Here is a 19628-nt window from a genome sequence, read left to right as displayed (position 1 = left end):
GACCAAACATTTGAGCAGCAACTAAAAACATCGATGTTATCAGCACTGTTCCCAGGCCAAAAACTGAAAACATAGCACTGCACTAGCTACTAAGAAGGAGAAAAATGACTGCTACTGCTGAACCCAGGACACTACATCAACTCAGTAGCTCACCAAGACATTCCACTGACTCCATCCATGGCTACTAACTGATGTTTGAGGAGAAGCTAAGCCTTCATCAAGCTAAACCCATTGTGCAGTAATTTGCAGCAGGGTAATTCCTTCTTGACACCATCACCCCTCCCCACGTGCTCAATTTGCAGAAGTGTAGGAACTAGAACCAGAAGAAACTCCTTAACCCCATCACTCAGAACTCTCTACCAGGATTTGGTTCTTACCTACTTATTTCTCCTGTACCTGGAGAACACTGTTCCATGTTCCTAGAACACAAACCTGACTAGAATAGAGCCATCAACATTTTTCTCCTGTCACATCCCCTTTAAAGTATGCATGTCTGCTTGCCCAGTCAGATAGACAGGAAGTCAAAGAAAAGCATTATCAAGTGAGATGCATGTGACAAAGGAAGAACACTATTTGCTTAAAAGCTTACTGACAGTTGAATCCCAGAGTTCTGGATTGCAGTAAAATAGTCTTCCCTAGACTTTACTTTGGAGGAATGCTGAGGTACAGGAACAACCTGAGATTTGCAGTACCAGTTCAATCCAGTCATTCTACACAGAAATCTTTTATGCTTGCTCTCACAGGAAACAAAAGATGCAGTCTTCATCACTATTTGACAACTCCAGGCTGACACTTGTAAAGCTATTCAAACCAAGCACAGTAGATTTGTCAGAACAAAGCTGACATTTTAAATGAAGAATAATGATAAAATCTCTAAAAATGTGCTGCAGAAACACTCTCACAGATAGTACTGGCAATTTGAATACAACAGCAATGTATTATCATCTAAAAATCAAACCACAAGTTCTTTCATGTAGCTAAACATGGAATTACATTATGTAAAAAGCTGCAGGTACTCTGATGCACAAGGGGAATTCACAAGTCCTTGTTTTGTGGCTTAATGTGTACGATACGGACATTTTGCATTAAGAATTACACTTCTTTCACTTCCACTCTTGACATAGATACAGCTATTTCACAAACAAACAGTAGATGCTAAGTAAGAATTCCTTATAGGCAAAGGAAATGAAGTCTCTTCCATTCTGTTGAGTTAAATTACTCTGAATCCTTAAGCATTCTAGATATGTCTCTGCTATAATAGCACTAATAATGGTAATCTATTTTATAAAGCTGAAGATCATGAAAGAGTTATAATGTGTGGACAAGTCAGCTGAGCATGTAACACTGAGGTTTGTTATCCTCTGCATTTGGTAAGGCATTATAGTGGAATCTGTTGTCTTTTTACAATGAAGCCCAGATCTTTAACATTCACATTAGTTAACTTCAGTGAGAATTTAAGAGATTTATTCTGCTTCCCCTCATCCTCCTTCCCAGTGCAAGGTAAGCATGCCTAATCCTACAACAGTCACGCTCCAAAGTTCTAATACAGTTTTCAACCATCCTGGATGCAAAGAAAATTTGTGAGCACATCTAAAGTAACTGATGTCCAAGTTGAAGACAGACTAAACCATTTCAGAAGTAAAAATCTACTGGAAAGCTCCAAAGACAGAGCCACTTCTCAGGACAAGTAAAGGGGAATGGGAAAATCTAAGTATGCACACATGCTTTATACACTGCTGAATTCTCAGAGAACGCAGACCCCTTTTAGGACTGCTTTACTGCACAAGTGCTCCAACTGAGCACTCTACCTCTCATTTGTTTTATCATCTCACTAAACCATAATTAAAAATTAAATAATTAAAGAAATCCATTAAGCTCCTTAAAAATTACTGTAAAGAGTCAGTTAAACATGATGGGCCATTAAGTTATTGAATGAGGTTGCTGGGTTTGCATAGTACCAACTTTCTCAAAAGCATCTAGTGTGTGGTAACTTGCACCCATCTAAGGTCCGTTAAATAGACTTCTATCCAACGGTTCAGTAAAAGCAGCATGTCAAAAATGCATCTTTTTCCATAGCTACAGAGCTTGCTCTCTCCTGTGGTTTGAAGGTAATTTAGCATGGAACATTTCCCTTCTAATATCAAGCAAGATGAAGCATCAGAGCAGAGGTGGTGTCAGCCAGCAGATGGTACTGTAGGCTGCCATCCTGCAGAGGACAAGCAAGGCTGCTGTCAGCTTGCTGCATCTCAAGCTGCCAGAAGTGAGCCCTGGCAGAGGTTGTGCTCTCAGGCTCCTTGTTTCCCAGGATTCTGATGTCAGGAGACAGGCAGCTCATTACAGCATTAGCCAGCTGCAGGAAAGTCAACTTTTCACATGGCCAAAGCATCTTTGGGAATAGTTTAGACAGGCAACGTATACTAGAAAGCATCACCTGTACCCTCACAGTACCAATTCCCAGTGCTGTGCTGGGTGAGGGCAATCACTGCTTCTCATGGCTGGGAGCTCATTTGCCCTCCGTCATTAGTTCTATTCTGCTCAAGGACAAGCAGCTTTTCTAAGGCAGTATGGAACCAAGCCCTGTGTACTGGTATCACAACCCTCTCCACTCCGTTTTAGTAACTGCAAGCGCTACCTTTCCCAGTTGCCTTCCCAGAGAAGCCAGACCACGTCTGTAGAGCAAGCTTCAGCAGCTCTCCCTTGGTTAGCTGGGATGCAGTTATTACATGTATTCTTTTTAACACCACACAACGAGACACCCAAAGTAGTAAGTTCTTATTAGAGTTGCATTTCCTTCCTTTTTCTAGGGGCCAGAGGCAGGTAATGAATCAAGCTCAGGGAAGCAGTATAACTTGCAAAAAGGCTTAGCTTCATGGTATGTATGATTTGTCTCCTTCAGGAGACTGTGGCTTTGTTGAGGGTATGCAGAGGTCTCTGGAGGTCCACTAAGCTAAGGCAGGCACTTTTTTAGCACCTCAGTCTATTCCTGGCTTCTGATATTCTACGTGTGCCCTCCCCTCCTTCCCTCAAGATAAACTGCATTGCTTATAGAACAGGGAAATTTGTTTAGCAAGATAGGTGATGACCCACTTTAGAACTGCATGATTGGCAAGGGAAGGGGAAAAAGTGCTTTAATTACTAGTCTCTCTGGGAAAGATCTTAAATAGTTGAGCTGGTTCTAATATGACAGCACTTAGCCGATTGTTTTCTTTCCTCATTTTGAGACTTTAAGTTTACAACTCCATGAGGCATCATTTGGAACAGCTACAGGAGTCTTTACTAAAGACCTGTCCCTCCTGGGGACCCATTCCTTACTCCTCTGAGAATGTACATACCATACCCTAGCTGAACAACAAGCCAGTCTAATTAGGGGAAGCTTTGTTAGTCATTAACTAAGCTAATTCGGAGAGTCAGGATACCGTGGATTTAGACCTGTCTGCACCTCCAATTCTCTGACAAGGCAAGTCAGTCACTTCCACTAATGTTTTCAGAAGTGGCACTTAAGAGGTGGGAGCTCAGAGATTCTGAGGCATCATAACCCCTGTTGGGGTCAGAAGTGAAGGAGCTCTTTGGAAAACAGTGGAGCTGGGCTTGTAGAACTTTATTTCCCTATCCTTCAGTTTCACCATCTGTAGATCGCAAACATCTTACTAACTCCTCAGACTTCCACAGACCAAAGAGAATTTCAGTGGGTGACTAAGATGAAGAACAGGTCTTATTTTTTCCAATCATTCCTAACAAAACAATGCCGCTTTCACCATTCAGCAGTAACATCTCTTACCCTGGTACCACTTGTTCTATCATGACCCCAAGAAGCTGAAAAATTCGGTCCCAAAATCCTCCAAACACATTACAGATGACCACATGCTGGAGCTCCTCAGTGAAGCAGGATCTCTTCCCAAGCTCAGCAAATATAAACATCACATACATACTACAGGCTAAGTAAATTACCATCTCATAATTCAGGTGTAACAATTGAGTTGTAGCTACAAATACTCAAGGGGAAGCTAGGAATTGCAGGGAGGTCTGAAGCCCTGTTTTATCACTTCAGCCACTGCATCATCCTTCTGTCCTGCCACCTCATTGAACTCCCAGCAAGTTACCAGCTGTCCTTTAGCCTGCTTTGATAGGTGGCTCACAGGCACAGAACTATGCACAGTGTTTCACTACCTGGTTTTTCTTGGTCTTTTCCCTGGGCATTAAAGTTTTAAAGACTGAAAAATGAGGATTGAAAAAGTTTCCTCAGTCAGCAACCTGCAATCTAATATGGCAATTAATCAAAGACATACTTTGTCAACTTCTCCTTGTTCTCTTATGCTTTATGATCATGTTATTTCATCAATACAATAAAAAGGGATTAATCTTCATTGCTGGGAAAATCGTTTTCAGGCCTAAGGGAAGCTGCCTTAGGAGCTACGCTCCTGATCTTCTGGTCCAAATCAATCCCCTAGAGCAGGACTCATTCTTTCTAACTGGGATGCATTCATTAAGCTTATCAGGTGCATTTTTAAGTTCTGCACATGATCATACTACAAATCTTCCATTCAAGGCAGCATAGTCACACAGTCACTGCAGGTCCAGCAAACAACACATAAGGGCTGCAGACAACCAAAAGACTTGGGGTGACCACATATATGGCAGTGTAATACACCTCCAGAAATACATCAGTATGCTCTGGCATTGGTTTGTTATTGAAAAGAATAACTCTTATGATTATGATTAATATTCTACAAATCAGTAACCATCATTTAATCATATATATAACGATAATTTAATCATATATATAATGTGTCTATAACATCAGAAATTGGTTGGGGTTTTTTTCTAATCTGGACACTAATAAAACAGCAGATAGTCCACAGCACAGGCTGACATATCTGGCATTATGATAACAATTTATCAATACAAGTTCATAAAACTTTGTCTTGAAGCTTTCAGAATTTGGGAGAGCCCAGCCAGTAAAGGTCATGCAGGATATCCTGCAGCCACACAGGCCACCTGCATCATCCTGGTCTCCCCATTCCCCTGCAGTTTCCTTTAGAATAGCCGCTGATCCTCAATTTTTGTTACACTCAGAGACCTGGCTGATGTTCCCAGCTTGGACTTGCTGTAAAGTGACATCCCAGCTCTTGCCTGGGTCACCTGGAGTATAAACTCCATAAACTCCCAGTATTCAGCAATTTACAGAACATCACTTTTCAATACTCAAAAATATCTTCAGCATACCCAAATACTTTCAGTTCCCTGATGCCACAACTTCTCATTTCAGTGGTGAAAGACTTTATTGTAGTCACTGCGTCCTTACCAATGCATTTCAGCAGGATTGCCCAGACATTAATTCAGTAAAGGCCTAAAATATTTGCACCCCAAGCCTCTGCACTGACAGTGGAACTTCCAAGCATCAAGTTCGTACGTTCTTTGCTTTTCCCATTGCTCAGTTTGGCCTTAGCATTGGCTCATTGCCTACAAAACATTGATTAGCCACAGAATCTGTGTGTAAAACCAGCATAGATTTGCATTCTGGAAAGAAATTCTGACAGGGCCAATAACAACCTGAACCCCTTATAGGCTCTTTTACTACCAAGTGGATAGAGGGCTCATTTCACCAACTCAGTAAATAATTGGATTCAGTTTAATGTTCTTGTAGTTAAAAGGATTACTAACAAAACTCACTCAGGAAAAAATACAGCAGCAGCCTCAGGTGCGTGTACTAATACACAGTGGTCTTAAGTACATAATAATACTAGTAACACATTTAGCTCAAAGTTAGATGCATAATGTGAAATTCTTCCCTGTGGACACAGCCAGTACTCTTTTTAATATCTGCAAATAAGGGCTGATGCAAGATAGTCCAGATAGATATGGCACTTACTACTATTCAGCCATCTCACAGATCACAGCTAACTTCTGCTCTTTGGTATTCTGGGGGTTACCTCAGAGGAACTTCACTAGCAGCACAAACAATTGTACTCTGGTCTAAAGCAGGCATTAATGTTCACATGTCTAGAGCCTGTGGCCAGTGGATCAGACACTCATCAGTTCAAAAAGCCACCTAGACCACTGCCCCTCCCAAGCCCCAGCATGTCTGGAAGTTTTCTGCAGGGAATGCAACAATGGGAAAACTCTTCTCTGGTTTCAGTTTCTGGAAAATCGGTTTTCACTTCGTAAGTGCACATTTCAGAGATACAGTTTGTTCCTCACCACCCAAGGGAAAAACAGGTAATTTTTCAGGTTTTTGTCAGCTGCACTCCGTCCCATGCCACAACACACCAGCAACCTTACAAAGGCACCCCTGTGCACCGGTCTCCACAGCACTGATTACAGCTCTTAACAAATACTTCCTCCAGCAGCCATCAGATAAAAACTCCTTTTCCTAGCAGTGTGCTTCCTGCTCCTGACACCTCTTTAAAAAGCCGGCCCACAGAATATTCATCCACGATTTACCAGCTTAATACCTGGCCCAGCAGCACACAACTGCTGCCTGCTACAGTCCGGAGGTCATGCACTGCTAGAGCTTTGGCTGCCACCATTTACTTCCCCAGTTAGACCAATCAGACTTTTCCCACTCTTACTGAGTAGGGAGGGTGGGTGCAGGGAAAGGAGTTTCTATGTAATGGCTCTGTTACTATAGAAATTTTAGAGCATTAGCAAAATGAGCTGCTAATTTTCTGTAGCTGCCAATATCCAAGCAGCACATAAGTTTAGAAGCATTTCCTTACAATCCCCAAGGCAGGTGAAGGAAAATACCAATTTGAGAAAAACAGTCAGATTTACTACCGATGTTTTGTATGAAACTGGTCCTGTTCCACCCTCAGGAATTACTCTTACCTCCCCCTCAGGCAACCTTTCATCACCTTCCAAGCCATAAATTAATCTAGAAAGGAAAAGACAGCAGAAAGGCATAATTTATGCCATTAAATCATCAGTATCCCAGAAACAGCCATAAGTGAGATGAGTTTTCATATGGTCAAATCAGTTAACTGTTGAACTAAGAAAAAAACGAGAAAAGTTGGAGACATCAAACAGGAGAATCCCATGGAGGGGCTCTTACATTTCTTTCCGATTAGCCCAAGTGTAACATGATAGACTTTGAATGTTATCTGAAAGCTTACACCCTCTGTAACAACAGTAACAGCTCAAGTGAAGATGCAGGCACAAGTTAACTAACTTCAGTGAGTAACTTTGGAAAGCTGCAAGGAAAATTCATGGGATAAAGCTTTCATAAGCGTGTCCCATCAAGTTTAAGAGTGAGCAAGAGCACCCTGTGCTACCTTGGTCTCTAACCACATGATACCAGGATAGAACAATGCATGAGATGCTCCAAGAATACGAGCAGCAAGAGTGATTTCCTTTAATTTTCAGAGTCATTCTACTCAAATGTAACTAATTTGAACTCTCCAAATAAGTTTAACTTCTGCAGCAAGAGCCCATTTCTAAACCTTCAGAAACCAGCATACAATAATTCCAACTATTTAACTTTCACTGTCTGAATAATAAAAATCAGGGCTCTGAGTGTGAGGGCTTTCCAAAACTCACCCCTCCTCAGCAGGCCTAAAGCAAGTGCATGAACCAGCGTAAGAGCAGAGTAACTGCTGAAGCTCAGCTAAGAACAAGGAACTCAAATGACCAGGCTGCTGGCACCATCCTCATTCACGGCTGATTTAAGAACAGAGAGGCATTAGAAATAAAAACTCCAAACAGCTCAATAGCTATAATTATCTCTCCTGATCTCCAGTTGCTTCAGCTCTTACACTTTCTGTAAGCTTTTCCAATAGCTCATGAGTTAAAAAAGCCATGCCTTGAGTCATAACTCCTCTGTATTAAAGTGATCACAACAGATTAGTGATAAATATAAACTAATTGATTTCTTTTCCATTTCCTTCCTCCTCCAACAAGCTTAAACTAATAGCAATAATTACGTGAAAGTATTTCCACTGAGAAGTTTGTACATTTCTGGCAGTGAAATCAATTGTGCCAAGGACAACTTTTATCACCAGAATTAATCATTGCTATCTTCAATTACTGTATCACACAATCATCAATGTTATTCATGAAGCAGGAGGGTATCTTAATTACAAAATAACACTTGGTAGTTACTGTACAGTCTCCTGAAGACAAGAATGGGAAAATATTCCTCAATGGTAGAGCACAGCAGTATGGATACTCTGTCACATCAAGACTTCCCGGGACCCACTTTCTCGACCCACCATGGAAACTGCATTCTCTAGGCGCTGTCCTGTGCTGAGTTTGAAGCCAACCTCTACCAAAAAGTCAGATTTCAGCCTTAACTTCTTAGAAAGTACATTTTTCATTTGTCATCATGAATTATTTTTGCTGTGTTAAAGGCTACCTTGATAATTCTGTTCAGAACAGGACAGGAGCTCCACATAATTCAGCTCAGGACACTGATTCACAGACAGAAATAAATGAGAGAAGCCAAAGCCTCCTGCACAAAAAATACCAGGCAAAAAAAAAACACCTGTGAGCTTGGCTTCCTGCTCTTCCTCAGACTTTTTGTATAACCTCAGGCAAGTCACTTGTGCTACACACACACTGCTTTGATGGCACTGTGGTAAGGACAACCACAACCCGGTTTCACTAGTGCAAAAGTTAGCACAAGGAGAGAGCCACAGTCAGCACAGAGCTCTACAGATGGCAGAAACCACTACACAAAGACAGATAAATGCAATGGCAGCTGCCTATGCTGTCACAGCTGGGCAACTGCTATCTACCTATTGTGAAGCCAAAGCACAGGCTGCCAAGACAGGGTAAGCAGTTACCTTGGCTACTTGGATTAGAAGATGTATACCACAGGGAGGTGTGTCACTTGGCTCTGAAGCACCTCATTAGAAGTATTGGTGCATCACTAATACAGATGATAATCTACACTGACAGTGTTTTAGGACAGCCCTCACATCCTTAAAGACTTTACAGAGCTATTGCTTTTTTAGATAAGCTGTTAAAATCTAAACATGACCCATCTGATCTTTTTGCTTTGATACAGCAGCCTTTTATTTGTCTAAAAGTCACATAAACAGCTAACAGTTCGTAGGCTTGTGAGTATTAAGGTGAGGCAAGAGCTGAATAATGAAGCTAGGGTACCCATTCTGCTAGAGCAGGTACTCTATTTAACTACACTTTGTTAGTCTTCATTGGTCAGTTACAACTGCTGTCAGCACCTACAGACACAACTTGTCTAATTAGGCTTTTCATATAAAAAATAACTAGCCTCACTACTGTCCCCTTAAGTGGAAGGGGATGAGTAAGTGGCTGCATGGCATGAAGGTGGTTTTCTTTGACAGGCACAGTCAGTGCTTCCAAGCAGACGAGCAGTGCCACTGCTATCTTACCAGTGCCTCATTTACACTCACACCTAGGTCAAAACCAAACTGTGCTAGCAGTTTTATCAGCTTTCCCTTCATTTATAAAGGGACATTCATAAATACCTGGTTCAAATTCTTAGCCATCAGTTGCAATTGCTCAGCTGATTTATACCTGTAAAGGAACTAGTCCTTGATCTTAAATTTCCAATTCATTTTCTTAGTAGCGAGTGTAATGCATGTGTTTGGTGAGAACAACTGCACCACTGTCACACTGTTCCACGAGATGCACTGTATTTATCATGTGGTTCTAACCATGTCACTTCCACAGTGCCCTGTAATTAATCTCCCATAACCCTTACTTCATTCTGAACCCTTGAGCAGATCCCAAGGGATATTAACTGTTAGCCTATTTGTCAGGCAAGTACATCCGCCTTCTTACCAAAGACTGCCTGGCTACTACAACAGGCAGCATTTTGTCTCCACTCCGAAACCTGTAATGAGCCTCTACGGTTGTAGGGTAATGCCTGCAGTGGGTAGAGCCTACAGAAAACCTGATCACAAACTTTCACTGAGCTGTACTGAGGCCACATACAGCATTATCCAGGGCTAGTAAATCTGATTTGTGTCAGGCAATAACTATGACAAGATAACTGGTGCTGGAAAAAAAGTCTCCTTAAACTTAGTGTACATGGGAAATTGTCTAGACAACAAAAAAAAAAAAAATAAGATCAGGATCTGGCCTGGAGAACACAATTTTACAAACAGCCTGGCAAAAAGCCCCATTTGTTCTAAAGTTAAAGCAAACAGTAAATCGGTAAATTAAGAAAATGCTTGAGTCATGTCCCAGATTGATGTAGCTTACTGCAAACCTGCTTTTAGAGGCTAGGGACTTCAATGTCTACAACGGAGCCTGTGTCTGACCACCTCTTCTTCAAACACATCTCCAGTCTTGCGCAACCCTTGATTAGAAGAAAAATTTAATCTGGACTTCCTGCTGTGGTAGCTACTTTTCTATAAGTACCTCCCTGGTATATGTACAAGCGCTTCAAGAACTTCCCAATTCACAGCTCATTTTTACTGCATGTCTACATGAGCCAACAGCAGGAGGACAGGAGGCAGCACAGGGCTAAAGCCAGCAATTCCCTGCACGAGGAGAAAAGGCCCTTTCTTTGGCTGGTGTAGGGGCTTTCCACTGGTCCTCACAGCTCACAGGTGTAATTAAGGTAAACTGCAAATTCCCTCTTTTAAGTGATACTAATTTCCCTTTGTGTACACTGCTGTGGTCGGGTCACCATGCCTCATTAGCCACAGCAGCTCAGGTGCCCAGCTACTAGGGGTTCAGGCTTTGGGAAATCTTTCACAGAGAGTCCTCCTTTAATAACTGTTATTTAAATAATGCTTTATGGACCAAAGAAAATTATATATTTTAAGCATTAAAGTATCATTAGTAGTAAGCAATAGAAATGATTGTTCTGGAACAGAAAAACATTTCCTAAAAGAATCTGTGCCAGCCTTAATTACACTCCCATTGTATTTCATCTCCACAGTCCCCACACAGAGGGAGGGGTGGGTGGGAAATAATTGGAACAAGGTGAAAATGAGCACTCATTAAAACGCAGACTCCACAAGTGCTCATTCCATGTGAGAGGGCTGTAAATAGGACTTGTAATGAAGTTATGACATGCTTGCCAATAAAAGTCATTTACTTCACAGGATTACAGTTAATTATACACAGCTGGAACCATTTATTGCCCATCCCTTGTTAACTTTGCTGGGTTCATTAACCCTCTCACAGGCCCATGCTTATGGTACCTCCCATGCAGGAAGTATAGGTCAAAGAGGCTGCAGGAATTTTAGGAGTGGGAGTGTGGATACTGGAGAGAATCTTTGGAAAAAGTGCAAATGCTCTAGCTGGAAACTGAATGGCACTCAGTTCTGGAGAAATCCACAACAGAAGCATTAAAATCTAACTGAACATGTGCAGAATCATCAGAAGGAGCATGGTAGTGGCAGATGCAGACAGCACACTGGGCAAAGTTATCAGGGGTGCAATGCATCTACAAGCAACTGTGCAGAAGAGGGACAACAAAGTGCAGTGAATGTCAAACAGCTGGTTTGTAATAGTCTCTTCTTGATGCAAACCTACAGTTAGTCAGAAGTCACAACACACAAAGATCTATTTTCCCCATAAGAAACCTCCACATTCTCTGTATACTAAAAAGAAAAAAAAAAAAGACATTTTCTGTAAAGGAAATGCACAACAGGTTTGCCTGTTTCTTGATTCTTAGTTGCGGGTATTCAGTCCTTTTGGCAATAAAAAACTTTAACCAATAATGTCATAAGCACACAGCACCCAAAAGAGAGTGACATGATTTTGCACAGCATGGCAAGTTTAGGAAGCCTAGTACTAGATTAGCTTAAGGGAAAGTGCTGAACTAGGAGAAATTACATCTGTTGGTGGAAGTTCACCAAAAAAAAAATGATGAAGGGGTAACTATCCCTGCAGCTCAGATTTCACTCCATCAGGAACATTTCTTCCAGAGCCGGCCATTTCTTTTTATTATCTGTTGCAAATACAAAAAGCTTCCCAATTTGCATTGCTTGTACATGGTTTTACATCTTCAGAGCTCTTTATCTTCTACTGTTCCAAACAGTGCAGCACTCTAGCTAGAGCTAGAATATATTGTCCAAGCACTTTTACTGAAGCAGTGCAATCCTGACCAATCCCTCCCCGCAAAAATCTCTTAAAAGACTAAATGAAACACAGGACTTAACAAGTGTTGCTCAGCATCTTTAGCATCCCTGCAGTCAGGAACACCCCAGCTGACAGCAACCTGGCTCACAGTTACCCAGGGATTTGGAAGACTTGCCAGGACACAAACTTTTATAGTGCCAATAAAAAGCTTTAAACTACCCCATAAGCTTCAGAGTCAAACAGCAATTCCTTAGCACTGCTCCTAATTAGCTTCTCACCTGCTGGCTGGGTTCCCCCCCCTTCCTTTTCACCTGCTAATGAAGTCTGAAAAATTGGACTTTCCCTTGATTTTTCTAGTTTGATTCAGTTAATACAGTTTGATAAAGTGAGACAAGAGAACAGACACTGCATTTACAAGGGTTTGTTTAGCTGGAAGAGAATAAAAACTAGAAAAAGGTTTCATTGCAGTGCTTTAGGCTGTTCAAGCACTTTAGGAAGCATGTGCACAAAAGGGGAGTTCTGAATTTAACCATCATTCATACTGCAAATCAGCTTGAGAATATCACATTTCTTACCAGATGACCAAGAATCTGAAGACAGCAAAGAGCTCAGACTTAGCAACTCTGTACTTTATGGCACCAAATCTAAAATCCTCAGCAACCCTGGGTTAATAGTCTATTATTCATCCCTTCTCTACTTTGTCTGCAACTGCTTCTATCTGACTATGTATCTACCCAAAGCTGAGTCCATCTGCAGATGAAACACTGGTAGAATAGTTATTTGCATTTTGCTACCCTGGTGCTCTGAAGCCATCATACAGAATCTGGACCTGCTCCAGGTGGCACATTAACCCCAAAAGGTTATGTTATTGCCTTCACTTGCTTTACCAACAGGACAATCTGTGTCATTAAACCCATTATCTAACAAGAAGTCTAATCTACACTGCTGTCTTACAGATAGCATAACAGTGAGCAATAATAATTTCACTGACAAAATGAAATTGTCATAATTAAGTTTAAATGAATCCTGTAAAGAAATTTTTCTTCATTAGAGCTACCTTCTGCTTTCCTTATCTGCATTACTGGTTGGAGATAAATATGTTCCTGTTGCAACGAGCCAGCAAAGAAAGCTGAATGATAAAACCATACTTAGCAGGAAAGTTCACTATTGTCTTGGCTTTTATCCTTCACCACAATGATTCTCAATCTCTTACTATAGCACACCTAGTTGCAGAGAAAGCAATGACTAGAACCAGTTCCATATGGTTTACCATAAAATCATAGATTTGCTAAAAGCATTATGCCAAGTGCTTTATCTTTGTGCTGCCTAGCAACTTTTTAAACATAACAGCTGTGAACAGAAAAGCAACCATCACTGCAGAACAGGTTTAACTCCCTTTGCAAATAGCATTTTTATAGACTGCTGCAAGATTTTTCTCTGCTTCTCAGCACCTCATCTCTGGCAACTGACCAGTATGAGACCACTGAAACTGCTCTGGCATTACAGCATGTGAAAGCAAGTTGGTTCACAGTAAACCACATCAGGCTACCTTCATCTTGAAAGCGATCTCCCTGATGGGGCTGTGAAAACAGTCACACTAAAAGCATTCAGATATAACAAATGGTTAAACACAAGAATCTTGTCATAAACTTCATGTTCATGATCAGTAACTCAGGGTTACAAAGTCAGAAGCTTATTCTCAACTACCCTCCTCTAAGACTGTCTACATAGTTTCTTGTACCTTACCTCTAATACACCTCACTCTTGTCTTTGTTAGGGTATCCACCAAGTAATACTGTGATGCAAATCAGGTAAGTAACAGCCCTCTGCTGGGAACACACAACAGACCGCACTTCCCTGTGAAACAAGGGCTTGATATTACAGTACCCTAATACCAGTGCACTATAAATGCATCACACGGATAGATAATAAGCATGCACAGTAATAGACAGTTCTACAAGTTGCCCGTTAAATCCTTCCCCCTCAAAAATCAGAAGTGTATCTATTACATAATGAAGCTTTTTGTCTATCAGGGATCAGAAAGAGGTCAGGGTCTAACCAGTCATCACCATTATCTTTTGAAAATACTCTAGATGCCCTCATGAAAGGAAAGCTAGCAGAATAGGAGATGTTTGTTCCACCTGATACAGCCACATAAAACGGCAGTAGTAATGGGAGTAGATTATAAATCACCTTTTCTTAACCTGCTGGCAGAACAGTCAATCTAAGACTAGTATTATTCCAAACTGGGTAGCACCCAGATAAAAAAAGGACTCCAACTCTCCCTCCAGCATGCTATACAACCTTGGCACTGTATCACAATTTGCTCCAATTTGCTGAAGAAGACTAATTACCCAAATAATTCAACATGACTATATTCCTGACCACTGCAAATCATCTTGCTGTTCCTCAAAATCCTGTTTGTTCCCTCTCCCTTCTCTCATTTTATGCTCCTGACTGTTCCAAGTGCCTTTTATTTAAAGAGAAATTGGTTGCCTACTGTGTAAATTTCTGCAGAGAGCCCTTTGATGTAGACTGTTGTAATTTTCTTCAGGAATATACTAATAATTACAACAACTAGGGACTTGCACTTTGTTATCTAAGAGGAAGCAACAAAAACATGATGAAGACTTATTTGTTAAAGTCCACAGAGGAAAAAAAACCTGTGTGTGATGAAGTCACAAGGTGGTCTTAGGTAGTAATGGGCCAGAGAAAAACTACAACCAGAAAAGCCATCAGGGAAGAAAGGAAACCAGGGGCAAATAATGAACTGCTCACATTAACTGGGAAAGCAGCTCTTCCTCTTCCTCCATGGAGCTTCTGCTACAGAGCAGTAGTGTAGTGTAAGAACTACTGAAGAGAGCAAGATGACTCATGTACGCAAACAGATGCATAGCTTGCTTAGGAAGCTATCAAAGTACTGCCTCAGTCAGAAGGCAACTGTGTTGAAGGCCAGTAGTCCAGCACACATCCATCACACCTCACAAAGCAATCCATCAACTACAAGCGTCATAGGGGCCAATTCCTTCTTTATGGAGGAGCTTAAAAAGCTACTTTTTCAACTTCAGGCATTATTACTATTAAAGCTCTAGTTTACTGCAGAAGAACATGACTAACAAAACACACAAATATGTGCATGAGTCACTCTCCTACTTATTAGAGAAGTCATGAAGCAGAGACAACCCTTTCAGCCCCTTTCTTGCCAAACACTGAGAAGCCAACAGTGAAATATTAATTAGAGAAGCAGCTAAAGCTTGTAAAGATAAAAACTTCAGGAATCATTTCCTAATGAAAAAGCAGAATACAATATCCAGGGAGTAATACTTAATCTGTTGGATCCCTATCCACTGGAGATTTTTAAAGAGAGATTAGAAAAACATGTGAGGAGTGTTAAGTCTTACTGATACTGCCTTTGAACATATGACCTCAAGAGATTCCTCTCAGTTCTGTTTTTCTGTAATTGCATGTTGTGGAAGGCTCTGAAATTCAGCCTTTATTGGAAGACAAATGTAAAGCTTGAGTGAGTGCCTGAATATGAATATACCATTTCACCCCACCCCAGAATCTGGGAAAGTGATTAGGAGATCTCATGAGCATAGTCAAGTCCCATACTAGCTTTCTACCACAAAACCTCAAGTCTCACTAGTGTTGTAATGCCTTATTTTAATTATTTGAGCCTTCTTACTTTAAAGCTGTAGCAAAGTCTCCACAGAAAATGTATTAAGAATGCTCAAACAGCTAATACATCAAGTGCTATACAGGGCAGGGAAAGCTTTCCTTCTCTCAAGCATTCATTATATTCAGCAACTGGACAGATGAGGGGGGAAAGAGGCATACAGAAAAAATAGCCCTCCTGAACTTAAGAAGCATAATAATGGAGCTGAAAATAGGATCCAGGTATTTTAGCTCTGATTTCAAACAGAATCCAAGCCCTAAAATAAATAACAGCAAAGGGATACAATATTTGGTTTAATTAATTAGGCAACACAGAAAAATTAACAGTATGGCAGAACACAATCTATAAACTAGTGTGAAAAGATGATAATTGCACATGTAGCAGAAGGGCTCCATTTACATACACGGAATAATGGACTATCAAGTCTTGGCCAGATGAAACTCATTGCTCCAGTTACTTTACGGACTGGCACTAAGAGGGGAAAAATAAGACAAAGAGAAGGACAGATCATTTGGAAAGTTTTTACAAGTTAACTTACATGGGTTAGCAACACAGTTCTCCACCTCAAATAAAGCAATTTCCACTATGGAAAGTCTCCATTGTCTTTCAGAATCCCCTAGAACTACAAGAGCAGCACCAAGCAAGAAATAAAAAATAATTAAGCATAACACACATAAAAATTAGAAAATCAACAGGATACAGACCCATAATACTAGAGAAGATCCAGCCACAACTCAGCAAGCATTAACCCAAAGCAACAACTCAAGAACAGGACTAATGAGTTTCCTCCATACAGCACAACCTATACAAGAAACAAAGCTACAAAATTGAGTTGCCTCCAGGACTGAGCTTATATGGTGCTCCTGAGCCAGCAGGGAGGGGCCTGTGGGTGGAGGCCCAGGTCAAATAAGCCAGAGGGTGAAAGCCCTGCTTTATTTAGAGCCTGGGAGATAAGAATTATATTGCTGGGCTTACATTTTTTGCTTAATAGGTTTTCTTTCTTTTTCTCATTTCTTTATAAAGCACCAGGCTCTACAAAACTAAACCTTTTTAAAAAGCAAAATACATCAAAATTTTCAGTTAATGTAAAGAAGGATTAGGAAGAAACACCTTTAATAAGTAGCAACTTTTTCTTACGTAGCAGGCCCTTTATTTTCCAAGTTAATGAAGTAATTACTTTAGTTAAACAATAATTGTAGATTTCAATCATCCTATGCTGAAGCACATTTGTCTGATAGCAGCAGTTGTTTGCAGAAGCTGTATTTACAGTTCAGCATTTTCTTTTCCTCAAAGATTTTTGCTGAAGAGGTGTTTGAGATCAGAACGTATTTTCTCAGCTTCTCTGCTCCCGGTCATTTGAAAGGTTCTTGGCTTTGGGTTTTCAATGTATTTTCTGGGTTTGCTGGAGATTGCATGTTATTGTCAAAGACCTATCTTCTTTCTACTTACGGCAGTTTGGAAATTAGTGTTAAGTTAAATGTATCACACTGCAGTTGAACAGGGAACAAAAGGAGAAAAAAAGGGAAATCTACCTGAGGAAGCTTTTAGTCAGTTTGTGTGGGTGAATGTGGGCAGATAACATAATAGAAAGGCAAATATGCTGTTAAAAGAAGAGTCATCAAGGTTTTTTTTTTTTTCACCAAGGGGTGACAGACTTGTACCACTAACTCACTGTGAAAAGCAGCTCAACAGATATTCCCCAAAAAGGTACCTCTGGTCCTTCTTTTATTAAAAAAATTGCTTGCTCATCTATTCTGAGCTCTTCCACTTTTAATTTTTTATGATGGCAATGGTTCTCCTATTATTCCCTCACTTTTTATTCAAGGCTCTTCACTTAATGCTTGTTATAAATAAAAAAGGGACCAAATTTCTATAGCATTATATATAAGGGCATAGAAACAGCAGAGCTGAGAGTTGGCTTCTGAGGTTTTTTTCTTTTCCAGTTATTACAAATTACAGAATATTCACAATATAGCACTTCAGCTAGTGCCAACATGAGCGTTAATAAATAGATCATTTGCCTGCTTCTGGATACTTTTTTTTTCATAGCACTGTTCCATGTAGGCTCCCACAAGCTGCTTCATTCAGACTGTTTAATCTTAATTTCAAGGGGTACAAGATTGGCTTCCTCCTCTTCTTTTCTTATACAATACTTGTGAAAACTTGTTACCCCCATGTGAGGCTGGAATATACATTTGCTGTCCCTAGAAATGTGGCACTTCTGCTGTCAACTGGATCCCTTGAGGTATTCATCCATCACTTCTGTGCTCCTCCCTTTCAGTTTCTTTTATTAAAGCCTTGTGAATTCTGGGTTATTGACACAGCACCAGAGAATGGTCTTGGGGTGCTTGTGAGGTGCCTATTCTGCAGGGTGGCACAGAGCAGGATACTAGCTAGACTTTAGTCCAAAGAGCTAACGAAACACTTCACATACCAGCATTTAAATGATCTATGTCCAGATAACTGCTCTTGAAGCAACTCCTCAGACTCTTCCATACTTTGAACGAGGATTACCCACCAGGAAATAAAAATCTAAGTAGGTGTAGCATTCAGACTGCAGTCATAAGTCCAGCTGAATAGGCCAGGCTGGCTCGTCAGCCTGCTGTAGAGAGGTATGCGTTTCCACCCAGCAAACCCATTTATCAGTCAGAGAGGAAGGCTTTTTCTAGGTTTCATAGCTAGATCACTGGTTAACCTTTTATCCTTAAATACTGAAATAAGGGGAGTCACTTCTTATGCGTCAGTCAGTTACTATAGCTTCCTGCTTTTTCCCTGACATATAAAGGCAAATGGGTACAGTTTCATGTGATTTACACAGGCGTCAAGAGAAGAACCAACTTTAGTCAGACAAGTTTTGCCAATTTGAATGGGGGTAGTTGAAATACAGCCCCCCACGCCCTAACTTACTGCTGTGCTGCTACAGGAAAACAACACGCAACCTTTCCTTTTCATATGGAACTTTTATTTACAAAATTCTTTGGGGCCACAGGAAAGAAAATAAGATTTTGAGATTACTGACAATTTAATTTCTTTGATTCCTAATCTCTCTGCAGATTGTGTTATTTTAGATGCTGTGCCTTATCAGGCTTTCTAATCCTTCTTCACTGGAATCCAGGGAGGGCTTTTCAAATAAGGTGCTTGGGAAATAGGAGGGAAACACAGACTACCAAATTTGATCCAAAGCACATCTAAGTGTGGATATCCAGAGGAGCAAAGACCAAAACAGACCCCCATTCACGGTTGTCAAAGTTTAATTTTGAGGATGCTGTGTTTTAATTTGGCACACAGCAGGTCTCAGCCACGGAGCACAAGTCTGTGCAGGGAACTTAGGACAAGCTGGCATCTGCTGTTCCTCAGCTCTAGCTGTTAGAAAATGAAATGCAGTTAGGAAAGAGAAGCAGAGTACTACATTTCCAAATATGCTTTACTTTCTAGCTTACAGCTGGTGTTTTTCAAGTCCCAGTTGAGATTCTTTTGTTTTAGAGATGGGGACTTCACATTAAAATGCACGGAGATGTTATACTATTTGCAAGAACTTGCAAGTTAAGATGACAGCATGGCTGTGACTGCATTTTACCAACTGCAGACATTCTCTTAGCAATGCTATTTTATCAAGAAAAATAAATTCAGAACAGACATCCCAAACCTGCAAACTGATTTAGCCAAAATGGGCGCACTATGCTATGAACCAACAGAATCTGTGGGGCCGGTCATAACTTTAGGCGCATTCTTTGGCTGAACATTTACATAAGTGTTCCATTAGAGTTGCTGAAATTGGAAGAGCTGATTTCAGAGACATAAACCTGGCTTTGAGATGCTAATGTGCTTTGAAGATAGCAGTATTTGAACACCTTAGAGTGTCACTTTGTGGTGGGACATGAAGGGATTGATGCAAAGACTGGGGGTGTACACAGTTTATCTTCACTGTAGTAGTGCT

At 40.7% G+C, this 19628-nt stretch overlaps 1 protein-coding gene across 5 annotated transcripts in view; it reads right to left on the bottom strand.

Moving 5' to 3' along the window:
* Window positions 1-16493, bottom strand: part of KCNU1 (potassium calcium-activated channel subfamily U member 1) — a 48117-nt gene extending 31624 nt beyond the window's left edge. For all 5 annotated transcript variants that reach the window (XR_010608138.1, XM_065659300.1, XM_065659296.1 and 2 more), the window contains exon 1: window positions 16396-16493. The gene's annotated coding sequence lies outside the window, so the exon portion shown is untranslated. The remainder of the gene's footprint in view (window positions 1-16395) is intronic.
* Window positions 16494-19628: the final 3135 nt, after the last annotated feature.

Source organism: Lathamus discolor, chromosome 22 (assembly GCF_037157495.1).
Source record: "Lathamus discolor isolate bLatDis1 chromosome 22, bLatDis1.hap1, whole genome shotgun sequence".
Classification (NCBI taxonomy): domain Eukaryota; kingdom Metazoa; phylum Chordata; class Aves; order Psittaciformes; family Psittacidae; genus Lathamus; species Lathamus discolor.
Note: the sequence above shows the minus strand (reverse complement) of the source record. Positions and strands in the feature narration are given on the sequence as shown.